Below are 9,496 nucleotides of genomic sequence, written 5' to 3' on the forward strand. Positions count from 1 at the left end.
TGACTGTCAGTCTCCCTTCTGCCAGGCACAGAGCATTCTGACTCTCCCCCTTGAACCCTGTCCCCATGGGCTCAGGACGCCGTCCCCCTGGACCTCAGTTCCACAACCTCCCAGCCTGACACAGGAAGCGGCCTCTCTTGGCCTCTGACCTCTTCTTTCTTCCAGGATCTATTTTTGATTGTCCTCCTTGGCTCAGTAAATACGTGGAGAATTCCAGGCCGGCCTCACAGGCAGACACCACCCCTCCCCCACCTTGGCCTGGGATGAGGCCGGATCTTGGCCCCGGAATAAAGCTGCAGGCCAGGCTCTGTAGGGGAGGGCAGCAGACGGTGAGATCCACGAAGACTGAGCGCAAGCACTGCTCTCTGGAGCAGTCAGCCCCCAACTAGACTGGGATGACAACCTTGACCTCTCATCATGAGGGTCCCCAGTTTCCCTAAAGTAGCCTCCGGCCCCTGCAGGCCACTCCCTGCCACCCGGTGATGATTCATGCCATTAGTGCCGGAGCTCCTCTGACATGCTTTTTCATACGGTGTGTTCAGAGCAAGGCCTCTGCCACCTGCAGCGGGCCTGTGCGGAAATTCGGGGAAACTGCAGAGAGTTTATTTCTGTCACCCATTGTTAGCTAAGAATATCCAGGTGTTCTAATAACGGAGGGACCAGCACAGGAAAGCCTATCAGATGGTGGAAAGGATGCTGAGCTCAGGATAAGGAAAACAAGCCCCTGGACCGAGCTCAATGGTCTCAGCAAATCTCTTGTACGCAGTTCATTGGCCTCACTTTCCCCCTTTAGGGAGAAAAATGAGCCTGTGCGTAGTTGCTCTGCAGACCTCAGAGGGCTGTGAGGACAACCCAAGAGGAGAGAGTGTATGTGTCCCACCTTCTCTCAGGCCCCAGCGGCCAGAGGACAGACGAATTCACGGTACAGGTATGGCAGCTCATGCCTCCAGCAAACCCCCCGCCCCCCACCCCATCATGGGAGTTTCAACAGAGATATTTGGGGAGCTCCTGGTGGCTCAGATGGTAAAGAATTTGCCTGTAATGCAGAAGATACAGGTTCAATCCCTGGGTCAGGAAGAGCCCCTGGAGGAGGGCATGGCCACTTACTCCAGTATTCTTACCTGGAGAATCCCATGGACAGAGGAACCTGGCAGGGTGCAGTCCACAGGGTCACAAACAGTCAGGCATGGCTGAAGCGACTAAGCAAGCACGCATGTGCCAGGCCATTAGTTTAGGCATGCAGAATGCTTATCTGCAGCATTTGGGATCTAGTTCTCTGACCAGGGATGGAACCTGGGCTGCACTGGAAGTACAGAGTCAGCCATTGGACCAGGGAAATTCGTTGGATATATTTAATACTTATTCTATGCTTTCTTCTATAAGTTTTATAGTTCTCTTTTTAAATTTATACTGTTGAGGTATATTAGTTTACAATGTTGTATTCATTTATGCTATACAGCAAAGTGATTCGGTTATATATTGTATACATATATACATTCTTTTTCATATTCTTTTCCATGATGGTTTATCACAGGGAACTATTGAATATAGTTCCCTTTGCTGTACTGTAGGACTTTGTTGTTTATCCATTATAAATATAATAGTTTGTATTTGTTCACCCCATACTCCCAATCAATTCTTTCCCTACCCTCTCCCCCTTGACAACCACAGATCTGGTCTCTACCTCTGTGAGTCTATTGTGTTTCATAGATAAGTTCATTTTTCTCTTTTGTTGGCTGCCCTGTGTGGCTTGTGAGATCTTAGTCTCCAACCAGGGATTGAACCCAGGTCCTTAGCAGTGAAAGCCCAGAGTCCTAACCGCTGAACTGCCAGGGGATTTCCTGCGTCATATTTTAGATTTCATATATAATGATATCATGTTATATTTTTTCTTTCTCTATCTGATTTATTTCACTTACTATAATAATCTCTAGATCCATCCATGTTGCTGCAAATGACATTATTTCATTCTTTTTATGGCTGAGTAGTATTCCATTGTATATGTGTACCATATATTTACTCGTTCTTCAGTTAGTGGACATTTAGATTGTATTCATGTCTTATCTATTGTAAATAGCACTGCTATGAACATAGGAGTGCATGTATCTTTTGTTGTTGTTGTTGTTGTTTGGCTGGATTGGGTCTTTGTTGCTGCAAGAGGGCTTTCTCTAGTTGCCATGCAGAGGCTTCTCATTTTGGTGATTGTCTGTGAGCACAGGCTGTAGGTTTGTGGGCTTCAGTAGTTGTGGCACAAGGGCTTACTTGCTCTGTGGTTTGTGAAATCTTCCCAGACCAGCGATCGAACCCATGTTCCCTGCTTTGGCAGGTGGGCTCCTATCCACTGTACTACCAAGGAAGTCGTATATCTTTTTGAATTATTGTTTTGTCTGGATATATGCCCAGGAGTGAGATTGCTAGGTCATATGATAGTTCTATTTTTAGTTTTTTTGACGCACCTCCTTACTGTTCTCTATAGTGGCTGTACTAGTTTACATTCCCACCAAGAGATAAGAGGGTTCTCTTTTCTCCACACGCTCTCCAGTATTTATTATCTGTAGACTTTTTAATGATGACCATGCTGACTGGTGTAAGGTGGTATCTCACTGTAGTTTTGATTTGCATTTCTCTAATGATTAGCGATGATGAGCATTTTTTCATGTGCCTGCTGGCCATCTGTATGTCTCCTTTGGAGAACTGTCTTTTTAGGTTTTCTGCTCATTTTTCAATTGGGTTGTTTTTTGCTATTGAATTATATAAGCTATTTGTATATTTTAGAGATTAGGCCCTTGTCAGTTGTATCATTTTCGTTGTTCAAAACTTTGACCCTTGAGGAAGACAAGCCAGGACACAAGGTCCATAAGAGGTTCTATGAAGTGGCTTGAAGTGCTGTGACAAGCACGTCTCCCTCCCCCACCAGGTAGCTGGTCCCCAGGCCACCTCTTGAGGTGCCTCTCCCTCTCTGGTCCTGGCCCAGCCAGCACCTCCCAGCACCCAGTGATTCTGTGAATTACCCATTGATCCTCCTGTAAATTCCCTCCTGCTTACCTTAACCAGAAAAGTTTCTATTTGCATCTAAATCCCAGACTGCTACAATGCTGAATTCAAACCCTGGTATCTCTTCCTGAAAATCCCATGTGCTTTCTAAAATACCATTCATGATATCCTACTAAAGATCATACAAATAAGACATCACTGTTATTACAGTGCTTTACACTGGACAATATTCTCATGAAATAAGTGATAGGGTGGTGGTAACTCTGGGAAAAAGCAAGCTCAAACCAATTACAGCAAGTTTTGAAAGGGAAAGAGCTACTCAGGTCAGGAAAGCAACAGTGTAAATAGGAACCACCCAGCTGGGTGGTGGGATTCTACCGTCTGAATTCAGCTGTAGTTTTTAAAAACTTCCTTTTTGGTTTGTGTATGGTCATTGTTATGGAACCTTGAATTTGTAAGCCAGAAAAGACCTTAAAAATCATTTAACTTATTCACATCATTTCATAGTTAAGGAAGCTGGTACCTAATCAAGTTACAAGACTTATGTCACCTTATACACCAAGGTAGTGACAGAACCAGAACTACAAGGCAGGGCAGGGGGGTGGGGTGGGGTGGGTCCTCTCCTCCTTGACACATCACCGTACTGGAAAGGGTGATGAAAATAACCCTGAAATTCAGAAGGTAATCCCCATAAAGAGTGGAAAATAGAGTATTAGTTTAATTATCTAAGAAACCAAATTGGACATTTGAGCACATTACATTTACAATAAAAAATTAAACAATTTTTTTTTTAAGGTCTGGTTTCTGAGGTATTATCCCCAGATCTGGGATTGGTGTGGCTTGGAAAATACTTTTTATGAAGTATAGTCGATTTACAATGTTGTGTTAGTTTCAGATGTAGGGCAAAATGATTCAGTTATATGTATATAACTGTATGCATATATGTAACTGAGCATATTTATATTCTTTTCCAGATTCTTTTCCCTTATAGGTTATTACAAAATATTAAGTATGTTCCCTATGTTATATAGTAGGTCCTTTTTAAAATCTATTTTGTACATAGTGGTGTGTATCTGTTAATCCTGAACTCCTGATTTATCCCTCCCCTCACCTTTCCCCTTTGTTAACTACAAATTTGTTCTCTGTCTGTTGAGTCTCTTTCTGTTTTGCGAATAAGTTCATTCCTATTATTTTTTCAGATTCCCATACAAATAAAATCTTTTAAATAAGTTCTCCGTATGATTCTCATATGAAACCAGAATGGAGAACCCCGGGTTAAAGCCTTAAGGGTCCCCACCAGTGTATTAACTGGGAGAAGTGGTGTGATTTGCTGTTATTGTTGGATGAGTCACTCTCTCAGATTAGCTCCTGGGGGACAAGGAGGCTGACAAAATTCAACAGAAGACCTACTTGGTGTGTTTTAGGGGACAGAAGTGAGTATCTCAAGAAGGGTGCCTCAGGGACAGCCAGAGGGCCTGTATTAGTTAGCGAGGGCTGCCAGAGCAAACCATCGCAGACTGCTGTGGCCTGAACAACAGAAGCTTATCTTGTCACAGTTGTGGAGGTTGGAAGGCCCAGATTAAGATCCAACAGGGTTCGGTTTCTGCTAAGAGCTCTCTTCCTGGCTGGTGGATGGCTACTTCATTGTCACATGGCCTTTCCTCTGAGTGTGTGTGGACAGATAGAGAACTCTCTGCTGTCTCTTCCTATGAGGACCCGAATCTTATGGGATCAGGCCCTCACCCTTAGCACCTCATTTTGCCCTAATTACTGCCTTAGAGGACCCATCTCCAAATACATTCCCATGGGAGATTAGAGGTCTAACATGTGAATTCAGGTATTGAGGGACACGAAATTCAGCCCTTAACAACACCCAAGAAGTGGAAAAGAGAGAAGAGGAAAACAGGCCAGCCCAGGGACAGCCTCGGAGGCCTCACTTCGTCTCCAGAGCTGGCCCTATTTGTTCTATGTCTTCTTTTCTCCCCACCACCAAGCAAGGACTTGTAACTTAGGAACCCGCAGGCAGTTAGGATATTTGTTTTATTTGGAAGCCCCCAAATTATGTTTAAAAATAATTCTGGGTTTCTTAAGAAAGACAGGTTGGGGAAAAACATCTGGAATGAAATACATCCACAGACCGTTTATATAGACCAAAAGAGAAAAAAAAAAACCCACTCCAAATTATGCTATTCTTAGCAGTGCCAGGAAAAGCATGAACCCAAGGAGGTGGGCAGGGGATGGGCAGGGGAAGCAAACTAACCAGCTGTAAGAGAACGTGGAGGAAACTGGTGTGTGGGTGAGTCTGGGAGTCTTTGCTCTCACATTATGGAAAGAAAGAAGTTTCATTTAAGTAATTTTGAGCCTTTCTCAAAAAGGTAATTTTTATGTGTGGTTCTAAATTACAGACTTGAGTCAACTCGGAGGAACTTCACACAAGTTTGGTATCCAAGTTTGCCTCCTCCCCAAAGACGGTCTTTGTCCATGGTCTTTGTCCTGTCCCAACTAATACTGGTTGTCCTCTAAGAATACGTGTGTTTCTGGAAGATGTTTTTCTCAACAACTGTGTCACTGTGTGATGCTGTGATATAATAAGGAATATATATCTGGTCTTTGTCCCTAGTTCCTGGCACAAGAGCATCTAAAACCCTTGGAATTTCCTGAATGATTGGTGGTGCCTTAGGTAAACTAATGAGTTACTCTTGGATGAGGGTGTCATAGACAGCTTCAGGATGGACCAGCCATGGATTAGAGGGTTGGAACTTGCAGTCCAGCCTGGCACCTCCAGGAAGGGGAAAGGAGATGAGGGTTAAGATAATCACCCCTAGTCAATGATTTAATCAATCATACCTATGTAATGAAACCTTCATAAAAACCCCTAAACCACAAGGCTCGGAGAACTTCCAGGTTGGTAACCACATTTAGGTCCTCAGAGGGTGGTGTGCCCAGAGAAGGCAGGGGAGCCCCATGCCTCACCCCATATCTTATTCTATGCACCTCTTCTATTTGGCTCTTCCTGAGTTGTATGTAGCCTTTGTACTAAACTAGTAACAGTAAATAAACTGTTTTCCTGAGTTCTGTGAGCCATTCTAGCAAACTATCGAGCTGAAGGACAGAGTCATGGGACCCCTCTTTATGACCAGTGGATCATAAATACAGGAGGCTGGTGACTTTGGATTTGCAACTGAGTGTAGTCACTTCCCTGGTGGCTCAGACAGTAAAGTGTCTGCCTATAATGCGGGAGACCCAGGTTCAACCCCTGGGTCAGTAAGACCTCCTGGAGAAGGAAATGGCAACCCATTCCAGTATCCTTGCCTGGAAAATCCCATGGGCGGAGGAACCTAGTACAGTCCATCAGGTCGCAGAGTCAGACGCTACTTAGCAACTTCACTTTCACTTTGTGTGACTGAGTCCTTAACCTGTGGGGTCAGACACTAACTCTTGGTAATTAGTGTCAGGACTGATTTAAATGGTGGGACACTCAGTTGGTGTCCAGGAAAGCACAGAACGGTGTCTGAGTAATGGAATGTGAAGACAGTCTTTACTGTTTCTGCATGTCCAATGTACTGAATTGAGGACCGAAACCTGCAAGAACTCTTTCAAAAGGACCGATGAAGGACCTGCAAGATGACAATAGTGATTCCTCGTTGCAAATCAGTTCACCAGGAAATGGCCTTGGGGATAAATCCTCACTGAGAGCCATTGCCCTAACAGTCTGTATAGATTCCTTTAGAAGCGAAGACAGCAGGAGGGAACCTGTGTTGCCAGGCATCTATTAGGGGCCTCATAGAAGTTATGTCTCATTCTAGATCAGTTCCATGAGGTTGTTATCATTGTGCACGTTCCACACATAAAGAAGTTGAGTCTCAAAGAGTCTAGACTCCAGAATCAAGCCAATCCAGCTCCTCCACCCACTGGTTGTAATTTTGAGAAGTTACTTAACAATCTATGTCTTGGGCTCTTCATCTGTAAAATGGCGAGAACAACACATTCGCCATTATAGGGTACCCCAGGGGATAGAAGGAATACATTGTGTTTAGCAGAGAAATAAGCAATCAATAAATACTAGTTACTACTATTGTCATTGCTATGATTAAAAAGATGACATGGTTTGTTCAAATTCAAGTTGCTATTAAGAGTTGAAGCTGGGATTTGCATCATTGCCTTGATCCAAAGTATACATTCTCTTCATGACTCAGCACCGTCTTCCTAAACTAAGGGTGAAAGACAGACGGAGACACCTTCCCCCAAGGAGTGTCACAGTAGCTAAGGGTGTGGATTTGGTTGATGTTACCTTCTGGCCACAGGGTTTATTCTGTGGTTTTTGGTCGGATATGGGGGCTGGTTCCCTGGCACCTGCTGTAACATAGGAAGAGGCCTGGGAAAACCTGGCTGACTGTGCAGTGGGCAGGGCCAGTAGATGGGAACCAGGGCTGGGGACGCTGGCTTGCCCAGTGCTGGAGGGGGTACAAGGTCTGAGCACTGTGTCTGTGAGCTCAGTGGGCCAGCAGCCCAGGACAGTTGGGGGAATGTAGTCAGAAAGGCAGGCCAACAACCCTACAGGCTGCTCCAGACTCACTGCGGAGCTGGTGAAGCACGGATTATTCATTTACCAAAAGGTTACCTTGGGTTAGGGTTTATTAACTGTGATTTTTTTAAAAGAGCATATTCATTGACTCTCATGAAAACTTGAACCTCATGACATAACGTTGTTGGCACAATGTTCTAATCAAAGTTTCCCCTCACTCCTGTCCCCCGCCTTTTATTCCTGTCGCTTCCCTTATTCAGCGAAGCTCCTTGCAACCTATCTTCTTTCTCTCTCCTTCCCACTCCTTCTTCACTGACATCTGCCTTCCACCCCCACCTCTTCCTTGAAACTGTCTGGCAAAGGTCATGATTGAATATTGAATTCTCAATCCAGGGCATCCTTTCCTACCCACCGCTTACTCAGTCAGCTCCAGGGCACTTGGCGCCGTCAACCTCTATGGCAGTCTGGAGGGGTTCTCTTCCCTTGGAGCATGGGACCCTCCTCTCTCCCCACCCCAACTGGGCCACCATGGGGGCCTATTCCCAAATGATGGTGCTCATTCCCCAGGATTCTTTCCTTCTCCTTCTCTTCCTCCTCCAGACACTGTCCTTATGACCTGTGTTACCATCACAAACCGCTAACTCCAGAGCAAGTTGGAGACCTGGGTTGCAGATCCATGTCTTTAATTGAATTCTGGGTAGTTCTACCTGGAATCTCACAGGTACCTCTAGTTCAATTTCTTCTAAACTGGATTCATCCTCATCATTTTCAAACCCACCCTCTTTTCTCTTGTGCTGCTGATCCTGGTGACTGATTGTGCCACCCGTCCAGCCACCTGGGCAAGTGAGAAACCTGGGTCTCACCTGGATCACGTAATAAATGATTGAGTTATGTTCCTTAATATCTCAAGGATCTGTGTTCTCTTTTATATCCACAATTTCCACCCTGGCTCAAGCACTTATAATAAACTTCTGGGTTATTACAATGGTCTGAAACTGATCCCTCATTCCACCCCCAGTCTATGCTCCCCTATCATCACAATGGACTTTATAAAACATGAAGGCAATCACATCTCCTTCTGTGGTTCTCCTCTGCTGCCAACACCATCTACGGCACAAAAATGCAAAGGTGATATACCTCTCCATTCTAATTCCTGTTCTTTCTTCTAGATTATACCCTCCCTATGCTGGTTGCAAACAACACACTGCTGTAGCTATGATGACGTGGGTGGCTTGCATTTATGTATAACACTTTCAATCTTTATAGCTCCATGGTGGGAGGCCAATATTAAATGTGGCTGGGCTTGCTGAAACCTCCAAATTCAAATTTCCATATCTGCAAAATGGAGACATATGACTTATTCAGAAGGAAGATGGGGGGAGTAAATTAATAGACATGGCACATGTTCAGTGTCCAGTCAGTGGTAATAATTCTAAGTGCTTCATATTTGCTAGTTCTCTTCATTTTCATAATAATCCTTTGAGGTAAGTACATATTATTAGTCCCATTTTGTGGAGGCAGCAGAAAGCACAGGGGGTTTGAGTAGCATAATGGTAAGCTAGGACCACAGACTCAGTGGCCTAAACAACATAAGTTTATTTTCCCACCACTCTGGAGGCTATCTGGGCAAGATCAAAGTGCAAGCACTTTGTTTTCTCTTGAGGTCTCCCTCCTTGGTTTGCAGATGGCCACTCCTGCAGTGTGTTCATGTGGTCCTCTCTGTGTGCATGTGTCTACATTTCTTCATCTTGAAAGAACTTCAAGAAAGAACCGGGGACTTCCCTGGTGGTCCAGTGGTTAAGACTCCACTCTTCCAATGCAGGGGGTGTAGACTGAATCTTTGGTTGAGGAATTAAGATCCCATGTGCCATGCAGTACAGTCAAACATAAAAATTAAAGAAGAAGGCAGTGCCGGCAGCAGTCATGGCGGCTTGGTGCGTGCATCTGGCCTGGGGCAGCCTCCCGGCCAGATGCACG

The 9,496-nt window shown here is 44.8% G+C and overlaps 1 protein-coding gene across 1 annotated transcript in view; it reads left to right on the forward strand.

Annotated features, from left to right (window-relative positions):
- Positions 1–904: 904 nt before the first annotated feature.
- PTPN4 (protein tyrosine phosphatase, non-receptor type 4 (megakaryocyte)) overlaps positions 905–9,496 on the forward strand; it is a 212,308-nt gene continuing 203,716 nt past the window's right edge. The window contains exon 1 of the mRNA XM_010860800.1: positions 905–928. The gene's annotated coding sequence lies outside the window, so the exon portion shown is untranslated. The remainder of the gene's footprint in view (positions 929–9,496) is intronic.

The sequence above is a fragment of the Bison bison genome, unplaced genomic scaffold (genome assembly GCF_000754665.1).
Source record: "Bison bison bison isolate TAMUID 2011002044 unplaced genomic scaffold, Bison_UMD1.0 scf7180017864471, whole genome shotgun sequence".
Lineage (NCBI taxonomy): Eukaryota > Metazoa > Chordata > Mammalia > Artiodactyla > Bovidae > Bison > Bison bison.